Below are 23,090 nucleotides of genomic sequence, written 5' to 3'. Positions count from 1 at the left end.
TTTTTTTTGTGGTACTGTGGATCGAACTCAGGTCCTTGCGCTTGCGAGGCAGGCCACCGAACCCCTGAGCTAAATCCCCAGCCCTCAAATGATCTTAAAGTATGTTACAAATACTATTTATTTGAGAAGCTATAATCCGTAGGGCTCTGAAAGACACTTTTATATTTTATTTTTGTATTTGCTTTATGTAATTCACACCTTCAAAGGAATATTTAAATCTTTATTTAAATATTTAATTTTTATTCTTTCTTTTTAACAAACATAAAGACCAATAACTCTTTTTTCTTAATTTATTTTGTACTTAAATCCCACTTATTCTGAGTTTGGGCAAAATAATCCAGGTAGCTTAATGTAGTGTAAAAATCACTGAAATTAGAGATACATTGGAGTAGGAATTCAGACTTCATTACATACTAGCTATGTGACTCTGTGCGAACCTTTTGACTTCCTTGAGCTTAGTTCTTAGTTTATTATGTGAGGATGAATAATGAAATTCTGTTATTATTATTATGAGACTCTAATGAGATGCTAGATCTTTAAAACATTTTGAAAATGTAAATATTTATTCTACTTTCATACAAATAAAAGTATTAATGGAAATGAGTGTTTATTAAGAGTCATAACACAGGAATAATGTATATTTTTTCTTTTTAAGTATGAAATGTCATCCTAAAGCCTATAAATTCAAATATTCTTTAGAGTCTGCATCAGGGGGTTCTGGGAAGCAGCTTGTGAGCCTCTTGCGTGAATCTGCCCTGGACAGTGAAGCTTTTGTAGTTTCTGAGCTAGAGGTGTACTGGTAAAGAAAACAATATTTTTCTGAAGCCTATATCCTGCCGTGACTGTCTTCTTGAAGTATTATAACTTAGGATGTCTGCAGAGTCAGTGGAAGAAGATTCCATACTTACAATTCCAATTCTGGATGAAAAGAAAAAATACTGAAAGTGAAACTGGAGAAAGATCCTCATGTGAAGACATGTAAAAACATGAACTAAAGAAACCAACCAACAAACAGAAGGAGATCTAGAGATGGAGGGAGGAGAATGGGGAGGGGAAAAGGAATAAAAAGAATTAAGATATGCTAAGTACATGTACCTATATCATAAGATGAATGCAAATATCATGTACTACAAACACATACTAATGAAATACATTATAATAACATGAGAAATTAAAAAAATAAATCCACTAGAATAAGAAGAAAAGAAGTGGAGAGAAGAGGCAAATAGCTGAAGCATTTAGGAAGATGGAAAGCAGAAAGTATGGTATACTTGACATAGCAGACCCAAGAATGTTGAATTCTAAGCCAGCACTGGGAAAGCAACCAGATTCTCCCAAGGCACCAGTGTTGGCAGCATGATTTTACCTCTGGAGGCAGATGCAAAGTTAAGGGTGAATCCAGGGTTTCATTCTATCTAAGCAACAAGTAGAACCTAAGCACTTTCCCTGGCCTGGGTGACTACACCCCTTTTTGATGGTATCGGGGTAAAATTTGGTATCTCTGGGCTAGAGCTCTCTGCATACAGGATGCTGAAAATGGTAGCCACAAACAAACATTTGCACACCAAATGCTGTAACCAGCCAGTTCTCTTGCCACTTGATCCCCCACCCCCACCACTTGGTGCAAACATGCAGTAAGGGGGACTGAAGATGCTTCTGTAGAATTTCTCCAGCTTTAGTGAAAAAAATCTCAAGATGTTGGTACAAATGTAGGAAACAGATTTTCAGAAACTGATTTAGTCAGATCACCTTCCAAATAAAACAAGTACAGAGCTTTCATCAACTTTAACCCTCTAGTGTTCACAGAAACAGACAGTTAAAGATCAGCACACATCAGGGCTAAGGTTCTAGCATGAATGACACAGACCAGAGCAAGCAGACAAAAACAACCTGGACTTATTCTGCTGGGGTATAAACCTCCATAATCCTATTGTGTACATCCTCAAAGAGATAAAAAATCATCTTATTTTCAAGAAACAAGAACCTAATTCACAGAATAAGGCATACTTGGAAATTAAAAATATGATAGCAGATTTCATTTTTAAATATTCTACTTAGAAAGACAGGATGATAAAATTGAGTGAAAATACTATATTTCCTCCAGAAATAAAATGAAAAGAAAAAAGATGGAACAGAGAAGAAAAAAGACAAGAAAAGTAATAGGTTCAATATCTAAATTAGAAGCATTTGAGAGACACAGAGGCAAAAAAAAAACAAGCACACACACACACACACACACACACACACACAACAGAGGCAAAAAAAAACAAGCACACACACACACACACACACACACACACACACTCCCTCTGTTGAAAGACATAATTTTCCAGATTGAAGCAGTTAAAAATCACTCCAAGCCCATTATCTTGAAAACTTGGAACATAGAACAAAGAAGCTCACAAAAGCTTCTGGAAATTAAAAATCAAATATTTACAAAGTCAAGAGTTGGAATGGTTTCAAGGTTCTCAACAGCAACACAAGGAGCCAGAAAATAATGGAGTAATAGTTTATAAATTTGAAAGGGACAATAACAGAAATATGTTCATTTCTTTTTTTGTAAGAATCTTTTTGGTTTATGTCTTATACTCTGAGTAACTGTTTTGAAGATAATGATACAGTGCACTAACTATTATTATTCTCTTATTTCATTATGAGATTTTATTTTATTTTTTCACAAAATATTTTAAAGGGAAATTATTTTCAACTTAGAATTCTATATACAACTATTTTTTTCCTCATTGAGTTTATTGGTACATTTTAGGTATACAGTACAGTTACATTCATCATTCAGATCTTGTACCTTTACATGACAGGTCTTGGTTCTCATTTTCCCCTTGTCCCTGCCCTCTCTTCTTTTAATAGTAATAAAGTCACTTTTCCAAAAACGTAATTTTTGGACACTGAATCATACAGTTTTGTTTACAGTATTCACTGCGGCCCTTTGGAGGCTGTGAACTACCTGCAGAAAACGTTGCTGTCTACGGCTCAGGCCAGAGAGACCAACAAGGAACAAATGTTGGGACTGGTGGTGTTAGAGCAGTTTGTTGCCATCCAACTCAAGAAGGTACAGATTTGGGTTCAAGAACATCACCCAGAGGAAGGAGAGGAAGCAGTGATAGCCCTACAGGATTTGGAAAATAAACTGGAGACATTGGAAAGTCAGTTTCTCTTCATGGAAGGAAACAGGAAGGGCTAGTGGAAGAGATAATTTCTCATCAAGAAGCTCAGAGATTACTGAGCTCCAAGCCTGATGCTATAGAGAATCAGTTCAAGTGGGCATCCTGGGAACTTCATTCTCTAAGGAACTTGTGTTTATCATTCTAGGACAGGAAATGGAGTGCTAGCTCAGAAGCAGGAAATTGTTCTGGCAGTAGAATCTCATGCCATTCCTGAAACACTTGATATAGGTGTTGCTGAAATTTTTAACTGTGGAGAAACTTTTTCTCATGGGGCAGGTTTGAAATAAAGAGATGCTTCTTAAAGAAAACAACACATTATATGAAAAGAATGGGCGAAACTCTTGAGTCAGGGCTCAATCCTTATTCTTCATCAGAAAATCCACAGTGGGGGAAAAGTCTTACTGACGTAAAGACTAAGAAGTGCTGAATAGAAGTTCCATCCTTGTGCAACACCAGAGAGTCCATATTGGAAAAAAATTTTAAAAATACATTGAATGTGAGGAAGACTTTAGCCAGAATTCTAGGCTTATTCACCATCAGAGAATCCATAATGGGGAGAAGCATTATGAATGTGTTCAATGAGGGAAATCTAATAGTCAAAGATCAAATTATTTTAGAAATCAGTGTAGATACAATGCTGAATAATACTTGTGAATGTTGTGAAAGTTTAGGAAATTACAAAAAATCAGCATTCCTCTGTTTTTATTTAGAATGAAGACAAAAATTAAAACATTAAATGATATAGAATATTTTTCCCTATTGACAGTCAGAAAACTAGCTGGCAAATAAAAAATCTTCCCTCACTTTTATTATTTTATCTTGAAATAAATGGTGTTACATCTGCCTAGAAACTGAAATTTTATTGAGGTGTTAATGCCTAAATATTTATGTGATGTTTATATTCTTTTTTCCCCCAAAATGAACTGTTTCTTTGTCCCTTTCTTAAAAGTTTTGTTTTTAGACAGATATCTTATTTCTGTGTTAATCATCGAAATATTACTTGTAAGGATACATTTCCTTCTACTTTAAAAAGCAACAAATAAATGGTACAGTCTGAAAATCATCTTAAATCATTTTGTAAAAAAAATTAAAACTTTATTACTTTGTTTCCTTTTACGTACTTTGAATATACATTTAAGAAAATAGAAGATAAAAGATGGCAAAAGACCTTAAAATAAAACAAACCTTAAGAGCTCAAATAAGAAATAGTGGTAATAAAAATGTCTCAGCCTCCCGAGTGCTGGGATTACAGGTGTGCTCCACCATGGATGGCTGCTATCAAGAAATTAACCAGAAACAAAAGCTGGTTGGGCTGTGGGGAAAAAAGAACACTTCTCTAATGCTGAATAGAGGGAAGACTGGGGCAATCACTGTGGAAATCAGTGTGGATATTCCTCAAATACTAAAACTAGAAGTTCCATTTAACCCAGTTATTCCCCTTGGTATTTCCCCAAAAGAATTAAAACATCATACCACAGCGATATATGCACACCTAAAGTAACACAACTTGTAATAGCTAAATCTTAGGAACAGCCCAAATGTCCATAAACCAATGAATGGATAAATAAGATGTGACAAGATCCCAATAATAAATGTAACTGTACTGTATACCTAAAATGTACCAATAAACTCAAAGAGAAAAAAATGTGGGTTTTTTTATACGATGGAATGCTATTATGCCAGAAAAAGGAGAAACTGAGGCATTTCAAGGTAAATGGATTCACCTTGAGCTCATACTCTTAAGTGAAATAAATCAAGCACACATTTAAATATCACATTATTTCTCTGGATTGAGAAACTGAAAGTGTAAGTAAGGACAAATATGTACAATAGATATTGGAAAATGTGAAGAAAGTATTCAAATGAGAAGGGGAATAAAGGAGGGGGCGGGAGGAAAGCAAGGGCCAAGAGAAAAAACAGTATACAAGTTAAAAAATGGAAATGAAGCTTTTAGAAATAAAAAGGGAAAGAGGGAAATAGGGAGTAGAGGGGAATGGGAAAAAAAGAAGAACCAAGATATATCATACACAGGTATAAATTCCCCATGATGAATGTTATCATTTTATATATCTAAAATGTATCAATAAGAAAAAGAAGAAAAGTTTTATGCAAACCTCACTTTCCATTTTATTTTGTTTTTTTATTGAGTTTCTTGGTACATTTTAGGTGTACAGTACAATTACATTCATCTTTGGGATCTTGTACGTTTACAAGACAGGTCTTGTTTCTCATTTTTTCCCCTTGTCCCTGCCCTCCCTTCAACCCCTACTCTCCTCCCCATTTAGAAACATTTTATTTCCATTTTTTCATTTTCTCATATTTTTTTTTCTTTTCCCTTATTCCCTTTCCGCTACCCATCCCACTTTCCCTACACCTTTAGCCCCTTTCTTCCTATTTCATATGGTCAATTATCTCATTAGGATCTTATGTATTACTATAGTTTTTCACACCAGAGAAACTATTCGGTATTTACACATGTATGACTTATTTATTTCACTTAGGAGTAGATCCTCAATATGCATCCATTTTCCTGTGAATGAACCTAATTTATCATTCTTTATGGCTGAGTAGTATTCCACTTCATAGAAAAACCACATCATCTTAATTCAGTCTCCAGCTGATGGGCAAATGGGCTGTTTCCAAGTTTCAGCTATTACAAACTGTGCCGCTATAAACATAGGTGCACATATATCACTGTGATATGTTTCTTTTAATAGTTTTGGAAAGATACCCAGCAGAGGGATGGCTGGGTCAAATGGAACCTCCAGTCCCAGCTTTTTGAGGAATCTCCATATTGATTTCCATAGTGGTTGCACCACACCCCCACCAGCAATGGAGAAGGGTTCCTTTCTCCCCACAACCCCGCCAACATTTGCTATTGTGTGACTTCTTGATAGCAGCCATTCTTTGTGGGGTGAGGTGGAATCTCAATGTTGTTTTCATCTGCATCTCTCGAATGACCAGTAATGTGGAACATATGTTCATATACTTATTTGCTGCTTTTACTTCTTTGTCTGAGAAATGTCTGTTCATTTCAGATGCCCATTTTTTAATCGGGTCTTTATATGTGTGGGGGCTGATTGTTTTGAGTTCTTTATATATTCTACATAATAGTCCTTTTTCTGAGGAGCAGCTGGTAAAAATTTTTTCCCACATTTTTGGTGGTCTCTTAGTTCTGTTGATGGTTTCTTTGCAGTGCGGAAGCTTTTTAATAAAATGAGATCCTACTTGTTGATTCTTTGTGCTAGTTCCCCTGCTACTGAGGATTTGTTCATAAAACATATTCCTATGCCAATGTCTTCAAGAGTTCTGCCTACTTTGTCTTCCAGCAAGTTTAGTGTGTCTGTTTTAATTTTTAGATCTTTAATCCACTTGGATTTTAATTTAGTGCATGGTGAAAGATAAGGGTCTAGTTTTAATCTTTGGCAGGTTGAGATCCAGTTTTTCCAACACCATTTATTAAAGAGGCTATCTTTCCTCCAGTGGGGAAGGTCAGCTCCTTTGTCAATGATGAGGTAGCTGAGTAAATCTGGAGTTGTTTTTGTGTCTTCCAATCTGTTCCACTGATCCTCAGGTGTGTTTCTTTGCCAGTACCATGCTGTTTTCATCACAGTGGCATTGTAGTAAAGTTTCAAATTGGGAATTGTTATACCCACTGCCATGTGTCTGTTGCCTAGGATGGCTTTTGCTATTCTAGATCTTTTATGGTTCCAACTGAATTTCTGGATTCTTTTTTCTAGTTCTGTGAATTATAGTGTTGGAATTTCAATTGTCATTGTATTGAATCTGTATAGCAGTTGTGGTAGTATGGCCATTTTCACTATGTTGATTCTTCCTACCCTGGAGCAGGGGATATCTTTCCATTTTCTTATATCCTCTTTGATCTCTTTTTTCAGAGTGCTGTAGTTTTCAGTGTAAAGGTCTTTTGCTTCTTTTGTTAGATTGATTCCTAGATACTTCAGTTTTTTGGGGGGATGCTATTGGGAAAGGAATTTTTCCCCTAATTTCTCTCTCAGTGAGTCTGTTATTTGTGTACATGAAGGCTATTGATTTTTGGGTGTTGACCTTGTATCCAGCTACTCTGCTAAGTGTCAATTAAGTCCAAAAGTCTTTTGGTAGAGTTTTTTGGGTCTTCAATATAGAGTATCATATCGCCAGGAAATAATGACAGTTTAACTTCTTCCTTTCCTATCTTTATTTCTTTAATTTCTTTCTCTTGCCTAACTGTTATGGCTAATGTTTGCAGAACTATATTGAAGAGGAGTGGTGATACTGGGTATCCTTGTCTTGTTCTTGATTATAACGTGAATGTTTTCAGTGTTTGGCCATTTAATATGATGTTGGCTGCTTGTATTTCATAGATAGCCTTTATTAAGTTGAGATACAGACCATCTATTCCAATTATTTGCAGGGTTTATATCATTAATGGGTGTTAAATTTTGTCAAATGCTTTTTCTGCATCTATCGAGAGGATCATGAGGTTTTTGTCCTTGACTCTGTTAATAGAGTGTATTACATTTACTGACTTACATATGTTGAACCATCTGTGCATCCCTGGAATAAATCCGACTTGTTCAGAATGTATGATCTTCTTGATGATCGTCTGTATTCTGTTTGATAGCATCTTATTAAGGATCTTTGTATCTATATTCATTAAGGAGATTGGACTGTAGTTCTCTTTTTTAGTTGTGTCTTTCCCTGGTTTGGGAATCAAAGTGATACTTGCTTCCAGGAATGAATGTGGAAGTATTGCTTCCCTTTCAATTTCATTGAAAAGTTTGAAGAGTAATGGCAGTAGTTATTCTCTAAACGTTTTGTAAAATTCAGCAGTGAATCCAGCAGGACGTGGGCTTTTCTTTGTTGGTAAATTTTTAATTAAATTTTCAATTTCATTGATTTTAATTGTGGTGTTTAAAATGTTTTTTTCTTCCTTGTTCAACTTTGGTAATTCATAAGTATCTAGAAATCTGTCCATTTCTTCTGTGTTTTCCATTTTATTAGAATACAGGTTCTCAAAGTAGGTATTAATGATCCTCTGGATTTCTGTTGGATCTGTTGTGACTTCACCTTTTTCATTCCTGATTGCATAGATATGAGCCTTTTCTTTTCTTTTTTTGATAAGCTTAGCTAAGGGTTTATCCATTTTATTTATTCATTCAAAAAACCAACTCTTCAATTCATTTATTTTTTGTATGATTTTCTTAGTTTCCATTGCATTGATTTCTGATCTTATCTTTATAATTTCCTCTTTTGTTCAAGCTTTGGGTTTTACTGGCTCTTATTTTTCTAGGAGTCTAAGATTCTTCTTTAGGTTGTTTTTTTGAGGTCTCTCTGTTTTCCTAGTGTGGGCATTCCGGGCTATGAATTTTTCATGTAGAACTGCTTTCATTGTGTCCCATAGATTCCTGTATGTTGTACTGGCATTACTATTTACTTATAAAAACTGTCTGATTCCTTCTTTAATTTCCTCTGTGATCCATTTATTGTTCAGGAGAGTGTGATTCAATTTCCATGCGTTTGTGAAGTTTCCATGGTTTCTTGTGCTATTGATCTCCAGCTTGATTGCAGTATGATCTGATAATATACAGGGAATAACTTCGATTCTTTTGCATTTGTTCAAATCTGTTCTGTGAGCTAGTATGTGATCTATCTTGGAGAATGACCCATGTGCAGCTGAAAAGAAAGTATATTCTGATTTTGTGGGGTGAAACACTCTATAGACATTTATTAAATCCATGCTTTCAAAACCTTGGTTCAGTTCTAGTATTTCGTTGTTGTTTTTTTGCCTAGATGATCTGTCTATTTTGTCAAAGTGGGGTATTTAGACCCCTCACTATAATTATAGTAGTGTTTTTTTGTGTGTGTGTTTCTTCATATTTCTTTTACATAGTTTGGTGCATTAATATTTGGTGCTTATATGTTTACGATTGTCATGTATTCCTCTTGAATTGTTCCCTTTACAAAGATGTAGTGGCCTTTTTTGTCTCTTTTAATCAGTTTTGGTTTGAAATTTACTTTGTCTTCAACTAAGATTGCTACCCCTGCTTTTTTCTGGGCTCCTGTCACATGGAGAATTGTTTTCTATCCTTTCACTTTTAGTCTGTGGGCTTCTTTTTGCACTAGGTGTGTTTCTTGTGTACAACATAGTGTTGGATTTTGCTTTTTAGTCCATTCTGCCAGTCTATTTCTTTTAATTGGTGAGTTCAGGCCATTGACATTGATGGTTATAACTGACATGTAGTGACTCATTATTGTCATGTTATTGACCTTTTGTTGACTCTTTTTACATTTTTGCCTTCTCCTTTTACTTTCTTGCCTTGCCTATTTGATTTGCTCTGTTGGGGCTCATGGTGTTGTGATCTTCATTGTCTTTTTCTAGGATATTGTTTAGAATTGCTTGTAGGGCTGGTTTGGAATTCATGAAGTTACTCAGGTGTTCTTTGTCATGGAAGTATCTTATTTCCCCATCCATTTTGAAAGAGAGTTTTGCAGAATACATCAGTCTAGGTTGAAAGTTGTTTTCTTTTAGTACTTAAAATACCTCACTCCAAGCTCTCCTGGACCTAAAGTTTTGTGTAGAAGAGTCTGCTGTGATTCTGATGGTCTTTCCTTTGTATGTGATTTGTTTCTTTTCTCTTACTGCATGTAATATTTTGTTCTTCTGTTGGGTTTCTGGGATCTTGATTATTATATGACTAGGTGTAGATGCTTTTTTGATCGTGGCTAGTTGGAGTCCTATATGCCTCACTTATGTGTTTGTCAAATTCTTCCCCTCTGTTTCAGAAGTTTTCTGTCATTAATTCTGTGAACAGCTTTTTAAAGTCATTTGTATTTTCTCCTGCTACTTCATGGATTCCTATCAGTCTTATTTTATTCTTCTTTGCATCATTTAGGAGTTGTTGGATCAATTTCTCATGATCCCCTACTGTTTTTAAGAGAACTCTCTTTTCAGGGTCATTAACTGCAAACTTATCTTATATATCTGAGATTCTATATTTGCATTCTTTTATTCTGTTGTGAACACTTTCAATAGAGCTTTAAATCTCCTGGATATCTATTTGAATCTGTTTCATGTATTCCATTTCTTTCCTTTGTTGGGCATTTATTGTTTCCATTTCTTTCTTATGCTGGGCCTTCATGGCTTCTATCGTGGTCCTGAGCTCATCTATTTTTTGTCAGTTTCTGTTCTAGAGTCTTGAATCATGACTTTCATTTTGCTCACCATCTCTATGGTTATCTGGGAAATTATTTCCGTTTTTAATTTTTCTAGAGCCTGATTGATCTGTTTTGTTATTTCCTGTGCTTTGAGTTCAGGATGTCCTGGTGGTTCACTATCAGCCTTTTCATCCTCATTTGCCCTACTATTTGCCATTGGTGTACTGGAAGTCTGTCTTTGTGTCTTGCTTAAGTGTTTTCTCATTTTTATTTTTGTTGTTGGGCTGTCCTTGGTTTAATCACTGGGTTATCATCCAAATCTTCCTGATATAGTTGCACCCTAGCTTCTGGGTCTCTAACGACCCATAGATGTTCTCATGTTCATAACATCAGAGAAAAGAGCTCATCAAATCAACCACAACCCTTTATCCCAACTGATGCAATCAGCAACACAATATGATCAAACACAACTTGCAAACTGACCACTTGTGGTAGTCACTAGTCTATCACCCTTAAACCATGTGAAGTAAATTAAAATCAAGAAACAGTCCAAAACATGTCTGCAGTGAACAAAGTTTTCAACAGAGCATATTTGCCATTTAGGATTGGGGCTCAGACAGAGCTAGGAGGAGTCTCTTTCTATTTTTAAATTGCATCCAAACTGCAGATATAAACCCATGTTTCTGGAACTATTAAATATTTGCATTCACATGAATCATTTTTCATATGTTGATGAACATTTTTAGAAAATTTTTTCTCATACTCAATGTTTTAATTTCTAGAATTTTCCACTAACCGTAAGTGGCATTCTCAGCCAAGGATTATATAATCCTACTACTACAATATATTATTTTAATACTTTTTTCAAAAGCATACCTAACTATACAAAACATATTAACGACAGAGAAAAATCAAAGAAACACGAATATAATTGTAATGGGGAACCTCAATACCCCAGTATGTCAAATAGATAGATCAACTAGAGAAAAAAATCAACAAAGAAATATTAGAGCTGAACCAAACTTTTGAGCAAATGGACTTAGTAGATGTCTACAGAATGTTCTACCCCACATCAGAATTCACATTCTTCTCAGAATATATGTGGGTCTCAGAATGCACATGGGACATTCTGCAAAATATATCACATATTAGATCATAGAACATGCTTAGGTAAATGCAATGGAATTGAAATTATCTCATGTATGAAACTTTAAAATTCATAGTAATAAATGTAAGAACATCTAGTGTTCTTAGAGAAGTGAGGCAGAATTAAGCTCATTAATAGATTTTCTGATAACAAGTGTAAGAAATATGCTTTATAGATTAAGATTTATTGAAGTACAAATTTTTAGTGATGACATAATATATTTTATGTTATACAAGACAATGTAAACATATTTCTTTGGTACTTTGTATCTTTGTGACTTTGAGGATATAAGTCAATATCTAATAAAGCTATAAATTTCTCTCTTCTGTTTAAATTTGTTTATAATTAAAAATAGATAACAGAATATCAGTATTGGATTATACCTTCAAGATAATCTAGTTCTGTTTACATCACTTTACAGAGGAAAACCTTGAGGCTAAGATGAAAAAGAGACGTTCTTTCAGTTGTTCAATTGGTCTGTAGTAAAATTAGAATTAGAACTCTGGTTTGCTTTCTTCCAGTTTAGTTCCTTTTCTACTCTACTGTAATGCTTTAACTCAATAGCCCTTTTGGGCTTTATTTTGAAGCTAATGTCTATCTCTTAGCTGAAGGTTAGGCTACAGGCAATGTGAGGCTACAAGAAAAGCAAAACAAAATAAAATACACACACACAAACACACACACACACACACAAACCATGATTTTTTCCCCTTTGTTTTGTTAATCTCTAGCTCCAGATAAAATCCAAGCAAGAGCTGTACCCCAAGAGAATGTAACTTCCTATGAGCAGGATGACCAGGTCCAAGTCTCTTACAATGTCCAAACCATGGATGAGGGGTTTGGAAAAATTTGAAGGTTCCAAAACTAAACAAAATCATTTCACCCATCTAGTAAACAGTACCATTCTTCCATCTGAAGTTGCTCAAAACAGCTTTTCCTTATTTAAAAAAATCACCCAAAAGGAAGCAAATGATATTCTTTAAAGATTCATTTAATCTGTTTCATGGATTCCATTTCTTTCCTATGTTGGGCACTCAAGATTTCCATTTCTTTCCTATGCTGGGCATTCATGGTTTCCATTATGGTCCTGAGATCATCTTTTTTTTTTTTTTTTTAAATCTGTCTCTGTTTTAGAGTCTCTAATCATGTCTTTCATTCTTCTCACCATCTCTGTGGTTACCTGGGAAATTACTTCTGTTTTGAATTTTTCTAGGGCCTCATTTATTTGTTTTTATGCTTCCTGTGCTATCAGTTCAAGGTGTCCAGATGGTTGATTGTCAGACTTTCCCACCTCATTTCCCCTAGAGTTTACCTTTGGTGTGGTGGAAGTCTGTGTTTGTCTTGTTTAAATGTCTTCTCATTTCTACTTTTGTCACTGGTACTGTCCTTGTTTTAATTCCTGGGTTAATACTTCAATCTTCCAGATATAGCTCATCTGTAGTTTCTGAGTCTCTAATGTCTCTGAGGCAATCTCATTTTCATTATACCAGGGTGAACAACTGATTAGATCAATTACAACACCTTAGCCCAAGTGATACAATCAGCAACACAATAGCATCAAGCACAGCTTAGAAAATGACAATTTGTGGTAGTTATTAGTGTATCACCTTTTATTATATGAATTAGAACAAAATCAAAGACCAGTCCAAAATACGTTTATAGTGAATAAACTCTTAAATATAGCAACTTTACCCTTCAAGATGGGGATTTTGAGACTATACTTTTTAGTGAAATAATTAGGACACACTTGAGCAAATGCCAAATAGTTTCTCTGGTGTGAAAAACTAAAAGTGTAAATAAGTTTCAAATGCTATAATTGAGAGTGTGAAATAGAAAAAAAAGGCTAAAGGGGTAGTGGGAAGGGGAGGGGAAAGAAAGGGAAAATAATAAATGTGAAAAAAAGAAAAAATGGAAACAAATTCTTTGTAAATAGGGAAGGGTGAAGGGGATGAAGTGAGGGCAGGGTTATGGGGAAAAACAAGAACCAAGACATATCATGTAAATGTAAAAGATCCCAGTGAGAAATGTAACTAATTTTTGCTTTAAATGTACCAATAAACTTAATGGGAAAAAAGTTTCATTTAATCTTATAAATGTAGCCTTAGGTTTAATTTGGGGCAACTGCCACCTTGGTGCTTCACCACCTTCATATTTGAAGGTAGACTCTATCAATTTGCAATAAACTCTGCCTATATTATGCACAGTTGCCTACATGTATGAATTATTTTGCCAAAACCACAAATAAGTAAGAAATGTTGCTGGTTCCTTGAAGTGTTAGTGTTGCATTAGGGCTACTGAAAGGAAATTTAAGAGACTCAGGAGATGCGTAAAAAAACCAAACTTTATTGCAAGGCCAGACACTAGAAACAAGTATTTGTTGTCTGACCTTGAGCTTAGATCTGAACAAACTTTTATACTGTTACAAGTGAAGCAGGGATTATCTGGCAAAGCAGAAGCATTACATTGGGGCTTTTTATTTTGCAGGTGGCTTTTGATAAGCAGCTACAGCAAAGTCCTAAGATATCTTCTTGCTACAGGGAGAGCATTGTTGTTTGAAAAGTAGATATAATCTTAAACAAAGAATGTCTTAACATTTCATGAGAATATTGTTTCTTAGCTTACATATTGTATTTTTAGCTTTATGAATTACAATTTTTCTATAAAATTAGGATATTAATTCCTGGTGACACATCCCTAAGTGTCTCTTAATGCTCTAAGCTAATATATTGATATAAAGTGTTAGACAGGCTTCTCCTTGAGGAGAGAGCATGTGACTCAAACAGAATGACCTAGAAAGTGATTCTTCAGTACATGTTTGCTTTTTTGCTAGTATGTTGTCAAGTATTGTATGGCTCCTGAGAAAATAAGTAGGAGAGTCAGGAAATACTACCCAAGGTTGTAAGGTATTACTCTTTTTTAGGAATATTTATGACTTTGTCTTGCTTGGTGAAACAAAGAGAAAATAAGTTGCCAGCTAACACAATTGATATGTTCAGGGGTGGACAGCTCACCATGGCATTCTATGCCATGCCATGCCACTGCTCTGCTGAAAATGTAGCTCCTAGAGATCCTAAACCTGGTACCAATAGAGAACTAAAAAGGCAAAGTTTAATACAACAAAATATGGTTTATTTAGGTTTAAAAAGATGGAAAAGAAAGGATAAATAGCAGAGAGTATCACAACTAAAAGGCCCCAAGCTTTATCCCATATTCTTTTTATTTAAGTGGTCTAGTGTTTTCCCATCCCCTAGGTTGTGGATATCTGGATGTCTGATCTATTCTCTATTTCTTATTGCTCCTCTGTAATGAATAAGTGAAAGAGGGAGGACTTATAGGAAGGCAGCTTTAGACTTAATGATTAAGTAAAGGGAACATATGAACATGTACATACTATACTGATATTAAACTGAGAACATGTATACATGTGTATATGTGTAGGGGTGTGTGTGTGAGTGTGTGTGTGTGGGTGTGTGTGTGTATGTCTTATATATTAAATAAGAGTTCTTAGGTGGCTGTCTCTTACCTCCCTTGCATTTTTTTAGGTGGGTGAAGGCTGCTGGCTTTCCTGGTCTTTCCTTTCTGGGTCCCTCAGTGTTAAATCTTCTTGAAAAATTATTGTGGTTATTGTGTTGCCTGGTGTCTCTCTCAAGTCTAGCATCTCTTTCCCTTCTTTGTCTTTTTAATTGCCCTAACTACAGAATCTACCTGTAAAGGTGGAATCTGGTTTTAGTGGTAGAATCAGAAATTACATTTAGTAAGTCTCCTTATTGGCTTCAATAAAGCTCACCGAGTTCTTTATTCTATGTTTTCCCTACCTAGGGTATCCCCTATCCCTACACAATGACTAGCACATAATAAGTACAGTAATAACTTGGTTCATGAAGGCTTCTGTTCACTAAGTTTGATTCACAAACAGGAGTTCTTTGCAAAATTTCACTTCCATTTATGAACTCTGCATGTGGTGATGAACAGAAAAATGGCCATCTTCCTGAGAATCATGGAATAAGTTAAGTCCATGAACTTAGGTAACATTTTATTCTCTTAGTGATCATTTTATTTCTAGTCTCTTCACATTACTATGGAAATTTATTATCTACAAAGTATTTTATCATTTGTCATCTCAGGTTATTCTTACAACCACTATATGAGGTAAAGATTATTTAACATTACAGAGAAAACAGGCTTAGAGAGAGTAAATTAATTGCCTAGATTAACAGTCAGTAAATAAGCGGCAGAACTGTGATTTGAAATTAGAAATTCTTTCACTTCATGTCAAGAGTATGTGTAACTGCCAATATATAACAATTGCCTATAATTTTGGTATACTTAATGGATTATGAAAAATATTAATAATGTGACCAAAAGTTAACAAATACCATAAATAAGGTTGAGGGACAACCCATTTTTTGGTTCCCCCTTCAGTCTCTCTTAGACAGAAGCTATCTTTCTCTCAATGCATTTTCCTAGTCTTAAAAATGCATTTTATTTTTTTCTTTAGGTAGATAAGCCACATACACCATTAATAAGGTTCCCTGACAGATAAGACAATCCTAAATCCAGTGTTTCAGAAACTTTCAGGTCAGCAGGGATCCCACCCCACTCTTCTGTAATTTCACAGAAATCTAAGTAAATCGCTGGAGTTGCTGGTGTATTCGGGGCCATCAGACACTACAGAAATAATAAAAACACTACCTCAGTAGTACTGAAGGAAATCTCAAGAGGAAATGGAGTTTACCCAATGTGTAGGTGCAGAATAATGATTGTGACCACTGTTTGTCATCAGAGAAAATAATTATATTCAAAATAAAGGACTTCCAAAATGACATATGAAAAGTTGTATATTAAAAAAGCCTAATAAATATTCATCAAAAGAAAAAAGAAATATAGAAAATTTAGATGGATATTTATATCTTCTAATTTATGTACCTTGGTCAGCTTGTCCATAAGCTTTCTTAATTGTTTATATATTTTATACTTATTAAAGTATACATTTGAAAATGTTAGCCTATTAATTTACTCTTTATTTTCAAGTAATACCAGTAACAAACTAGGAAAAGCACACAATCTCTAATAAATTTAAAATTTCCTATGATCTCACTTTTTTTCTGATTCTGTTTAGAAATAGAATAAAACTTACTAGATAAAATTGCTACATTAGGGTAGTTAGATTAAGATCAGTAAAATAACTACATTATCCTTAATCTTGTAACATTTTTTTCACTCACAAATTTACTGGAGTTAATTGGCTTAATAAGCATATCCTACTGTAAATGATAAGTACATAACCAATGACTGGGATTAAGACCCAGAAGACAATTAAAAAAGATGTATTTATAACTTTTATTCAGAAAAAAGTAAGTATAAAATGGAAAATAAGACATCAAAATGAATACAGATAGGAATAAATGTTTCACTAGAAATTGCAGTTTATGTTTGGAGATGTTAAAGTCTTGTTCTTTAGTTTTATTATTTTGTGTGTGATCATGTGTGCAAATCCTGGTGACATGAATTTTCTCAAACTTAATATCTGAAAACCTCATAATGTCAGGCTCCATATTTGGCTTATGAAGGCAAGCTATGAAATTTTAATAGAGTCTTCCTGTGCCAAGGATATGTACTTTGTGAAAGTGAAGTTTCACAAAGCTAAATAAATAAATCCTCTTCCATATCTGTAAAAACAACAACAACAAAAACTTAAGGCTGCTGTTTAACAAAAACAGATTTAAAACTCAAGCTTTCTTTGAAACTACTTAAACAGTTCCAAGTTATAAAAACAAAAGAAGGCTCAATTCCTTAGCCTGATAAAATGTCTAGAAGTATAAACATGAATATATAACAGGGACTTATAGGCTGGGCTTGCTGATGCCTTATGGGTAACTGAAAGCAGGATAAAGCTTGTCTTCTTTGCCTGCATTTTTCTATCTGTCTACCTGATTATCTTAAAATTTTGGGTAAGATCCCTTCATGCTCAGCTCTGCACATAGGTATGCTAATCACTTAAGTAATGCCTGACTAGAATCTACTAGTAATACAAGGTTTTGTTATCCATATATTTACCTGGCCCATCTTTTCACTCTTCAAGACTGAAAAAAGACATTAAAAAAAAGAGTATTTAATGTGGAAGCAGGTGAGGAAGAAAAGGGAAAAAAGTCAATAAATTAACTTTCAGAATATTTAGGGACAACAAATTACTGGTTTTTACAGCAGATCCCTTGGAGCAATGCTTAGAAGTCTCCAGTCATTGTTCTAATCCTTCATTCACCTAAGATTCCAGGAAAAGCAAGGCCTCACGAATCACCACATGACGAGGTACTCCCCTAAGCAGGAGCAATCATCTCATGGGAACTGGATTGTCCCTTATTATAGATAGCTAAGTTAGGCAGAAATATTATAATCAGTAAGATAGGTCTGGGCCCTTGAGAGAGTCAGGACAAAGGTAAAATACCTTGTTGAAAGAATGGCTGGAGACACATCTGTTGGAGAACAGAACTCAAAATAAAGATGAAATGACCAGGCATGCATACTTCTCCAAAGGGCAAGATAAGCAGTAAAACCTGCCCTAATGAAGGCTAGGTAGATATCAACCCCTCAGGTGGATGACCAAGACCTCTGCACCCATCATTTTCTAGAAAAATCTTTGTTCATGCCACGCACACTTGTTACATGACTTATTTCCCCACTGGATCACTACTACCTAAGCAACTTTGCTTGTAACTTTATTGATTGATCATAGCTTTAACCCACATTGTACCCATGTGGTGTTTGCTCTATAAAAGTTACCTGTAAAGCAAGATCCTCAGCTACCCATTTGGGACACCTTCTAATTCTCAAGAGCTATCTTCTCAATTCATATTTCCTTCCTCCATTTTTCCTTTGATTTTAGAGAATATGAACTTGGCATATCACACATATAACAGGTTGGGAATTATAATATTTCCCTTATTTCATTTGGATATCTTATTTCATCTCCTGTATCATCCTTATATCACCCTTGGTCCAAAAAACTTCTCTATAGCAACCTCAGAGGAAAGAGTCCTGACAGTGATCTAATAGACCATGTTTTCACCAGTTGTATAGTCAGCACACATGAATCCACTCATCAAAAATAGGCTTTTGTTGTGTAAAAGAAAAGTTTATTCCAGGGAATGGGGATTAAAATCAGACAGATTCTAGCAACTAGCTGGGAAAAGCCAACTTTATTGCATCCATGTGTAAACATAAATAAAAATTTCTGGATAAGCATATTCTTTGTAAGTGTAGAAATGAAGTCATCTAATTCCAGATCTGTTTGATTTATATTGCTAAAAGTATCAATGTAAAGTTTATTCTGACTGATAATAGACTGTTATTAAAGCTCTGGAAATCCAATAAGACGGGGCTTGGCCATTCCCTCTGAAACACCAATCAAAGAAAGAACACCAACAGCAAGAAAGAAGTTTAATCAGCATGGTCATGTCAGGAGTACAGATTAAAATGTTCAATATCCATCTTCAATGGGCTGATAGAAATATATTTTTTATAGAAAAGTCAAGGCTTAGAGTTTTGCTAGATGGCAGAGTAGGTGATTGTGATTGTCAGTCCTGGCATAAACAAACAGGACAAAGCAAACAGGCTGCTTCCAGCAAATAACAGCAACTTCTCAGTAAGTGGAAAAAATTGACTCAAAATAAACTATACAATCCCTGTGGTGCTGAAAAGTCCAGTGATTTTCTACACACATATGCAAACTGTCCTTGGATTCAGTCATAAACATTTCACTCCACATTCTTTAGCCCCTTCAATACATATATAAGCCTAATTCCTTTCCCAGTTAGTTGCTAATGTCTCTCTCCTAGTGTTAGCCCATCCACTCACAGATGAAATCTCTCCCAGCTAGCTGCTCCTATTCCTCTTTCCCAATATCAGCCTCCCAACCCCAGCAACAGACTGGTAAGAAGCACAATGGCATTAAGCTGGCCTACAGCTCTTGCCCCAGCCTCCCCCCAACCTCGGCAGTAGACTGGTAAGAGGTGAAGTCATGCAGGCACCCACAGACCCCCCAGAGTCGCCTGCCCCAGCTCATCACTGGCCTCCTGGATGTGTTGGTACCTGGATTCACACCACAGAAGCACAGGGGGTCATAAAGGCCATGGTCCTGAGCTCTAGCCTTGGTTTTGATTCAATTTACACAATTAAAGGTCATAGATTAATAATTATCACAAATTGTCATATTCTAAGTTGTGCTTGATGCTTTTCTGTTGTTGATTGTATTACGTGGGTTAAGATGTTGTGATTGATCTAATCAGTTGCCCTTCCTGGTATAATGAAAAAGAGATTGTTTCAGAGTCATTAGAGGCTCAAAACCTAAAGACAAGCTATAACAGGAAGATCAAAGTATTAATCCAGGTATCAAACAAAAGACAGTACTAATAACAAAAATAGAAATGATAAGACATTCAAACAAGGCTCAAGCACAGACATAGACGTCCTGCTCACTAAAGGCAAATTCTGGGGGAAAAGAGGTGGAAAAGTCTGATAATCAACCACCTGGACATCCTGAACTGATAGCACAGGAAGTAATAAAACAGATGAATGAAGCTCTAGAAAAATTCAAAGCAGAAATAATTTCCCAGATAATTACAGAGATGGTAAGCAGAATGAATGACATGATTAGAGACTGTAGAACAGAAACAGATAAAAATAGATGAATTCAGGACCATGATAAAAGCCATGAAAGGCCAGCATAGGAAAGAAATGGAAACCTTGAATGCCCAACATAAGAAAGAAATGAAATCCATGAAGTAGACTCAGAACAGATATCCAGGAGAATAAAAACTCTATTGAGCATATACATAACAGACAGAACCACATTGAAGACAGGATATCAGACATAGAAGACAGGATGGAGATTAGTGACCATGAAAAAATGGATCTCTTCAAAACAGTAAGGGTGCATAAGCAATCAATCCAAAAGTTCCTAGATGATACTAAGAAGAATAATGTAAGACTGATAGGAGTCCATGAAAAAGCAGGAGAAAGTACAAATGACATAAAAAAACTATTCACCGAATTAGTGATAGAAAACCTCACAAACAGAGCAAAAGAATTTGATATACAGAAAAGTGAGGCATATAGGACTCCAACCAGCCATGATAAAAAAAGCTACACCTACATATATAATAATCAAATCCCAGAAACCCAACAGAACAACAAAATACTACAAGCAGTTACAGAAAAAAAACAAATCATATGCAAAAGAAAGCCCATGAGGACCACAACAGACTTTTCAAAACAAACCGTCAAGTCAAGGAAAGCCTGGGGTGAGGTATTTCAAGCCCTACAAGAAAACATCCTTCAACATACACTGATGTATCCTGCAAAACTCTCTTTCAAAACTGATAGGGAAATAATATACTTCATGACAAAGAACAAATGGGAAACTTCATGAATACCAAACCAGCACTCCAAACATTTCTAAATAGTATCCTAGAAAAAGACGATGAAGATCACAAATCCATGAGGCCGAACAGAGCAAATCCAGCAGTCAATGAAAGAAATTAAAGGGAGAAGGGAAAAAATTAAAAGGAGCCCAAAACAGTATAATAACATGATGAAGATAAGTCAATACATATCAGTTATAACTATCAATGTTAATGGCCTCAATTCACCAATCAAAAGAAACAGACTAGCAGAACGGAATAAGAAGCAAAATCCAACAATATGGTGTATACAAGAAATGCACCTAGTTCAAAAAAGAAACTCATAGACTGAAAGTAAAAGGATGGGAAACAGTTCTCAATGCAACAAGAACCCAGAAAAAAAACAAGGGTAGGTATCTTATTTGCAGACAAAGTGAATTTCAAACCAAAACTAATTAAGAGAGACAAAGAAGGTAACTACATCCTATTAAAGGGAACAATCCAAGAGGAAGAGATGACAATCATAAATATATATGAACCAAATACTAATATCCCCAACTATACAAAACAAACATTAAGGGACATAAAAAAAAAACAAATAAGCACTAATATAATTGTAGTGGGGGACCTCAACACCCAACTGTCACAAATAGACAAGCCATCTAGGCAAAAAAGCAACAATGAAATACTAGAACTGTATGAAGCTTTTGAACACATGGACTTTACAGATGTCTACAGTGTTACACTTCATAAAATCATAATATACATTATTTTTGGCTGCACATGGGTCATTCTCCAACATATACCACAGACTAGCTTATTGAAATGTTTAATGAGATGCAAAGGAGTTGAAGTTGAATCATGTATATTATCAGACAATAGTTCAATTAAACTTCAGATCAATAGCAAAAGAAACTGCAAGAACTTCACAAACACATGGAAATTGAATAACACTCTCCTGGAACAACCAATGGGTCACAGAGGAAATTAAAGAAGAAATTAGACAGTTTTTATAAATAAATGATAATGCCAATAAAACATACAGAAATCTATGGGACACAAGGAAATTAGTTCCATGAAGGAAAGGTATAGCAGTGAATGCCCACAGTAGGAAAATAAACTACCCAATGCTGAATCTTAAGTTCCTAAAAAGAGAAGAGCAAGAAAAACCCAAAGCTCATACAAGGGAGAAAAGTATAATGATCAGAGCAGAAATCAATGCAATGGAGACTAAGAGAATGATAAAAAAATCAATGAATGGAAGGTTGGTTTTTTGAAAGAATAAATAAAATCGATAAACCCTTAGCCAACCTTATCAATAAAAGGAAAGAAAAGCTTCAGATCCATGCAATGAGGAAAGAAAAAGATGAAGTCACAAAATATCCTGCAGAAATCTGGAGGATCATCAATGCCTACTTCCAGAACTTGTACTATAATAAAACGAAAAACAGAAGAAAGGGACAAATTTCTAGATAAATATGAATTACCGAAGTTTAATGAAGAAGATATAAAAATTCTAAATACCCCAACTACAGTTAGTGAAATTGAAAATGTAATTAAAAAGTTACCAACAAAGAAAAGCCCAGGTCCAGATGGATTCACTGCTGAATTCTATAAGACATTTAGAGAAGAAATATTGCTACTACCCTATAAACATTTCAATGAAATTGAAAGGGAAGTCATGCTTCCAAATTCATTCCTGGAAGCAAGTGTTACTTTGATTCCAAAATCAGGGAAAGACCTAACCAAAAAAGAGAACTACAGACCAATCTCCTTAATGAACATAGATGCAAAAATCCTCAATAAGATATGGGCAAACAGAATTCAGAGGCTCATCAAGAAGATCATACACCCTGAACAAGTTGGATTAATCCCAGGAATGCAAGAATGGTTAGACATAGGAATATCCATAAAAGCAATACAGTATATTAACAGAGTCAAGGACAAATACCATATGATCATCTCTATAGATGTAGAAAAAGCATTTGATAAAATTCAACTCCCACTCATTATGAAAACCTTGAAGAAAATTGGAATAGATTGTCTTTATCTCAACTTGATAAAGGCTACCTATGAAAAACCAACAGCCAACATCATACTAAATGGTTAAAAACTGAAAACCTTCATGCTAAAAACAGGAAGAAGAAAAGGATGTCCACTATAACCACTCCTGTTCAACATAGTTTTGGAAACATTAGCCAAAGCAAT

General features: G+C 35.0%; 1 protein-coding gene and 1 pseudogene across 5 annotated transcripts in view; one reads left to right on the top strand and one right to left on the bottom strand.

The window, feature by feature from the left end:
• The window catches only part of Zc3h12b (zinc finger CCCH-type containing 12B), a 402,674-nt gene that overhangs the window by 82,964 nt on the left and 296,620 nt on the right, over positions 1-23,090 (bottom strand). The gene's annotated exons all lie outside the window — the stretch shown is intronic.
• LOC109118300 lies at positions 657-3,827 on the top strand (annotated as a pseudogene).

This window comes from Fukomys damarensis, unplaced genomic scaffold, assembly GCF_012274545.1.
Source record: "Fukomys damarensis isolate Sample0158 unplaced genomic scaffold, DMR_v1.0_HiC HiC_scaffold_39, whole genome shotgun sequence".
Taxonomy (NCBI): Eukaryota; Metazoa; Chordata; class Mammalia; order Rodentia; family Bathyergidae; genus Fukomys; species Fukomys damarensis.
Note: the sequence above shows the minus strand (reverse complement) of the source record. Positions and strands in the feature narration are given on the sequence as shown.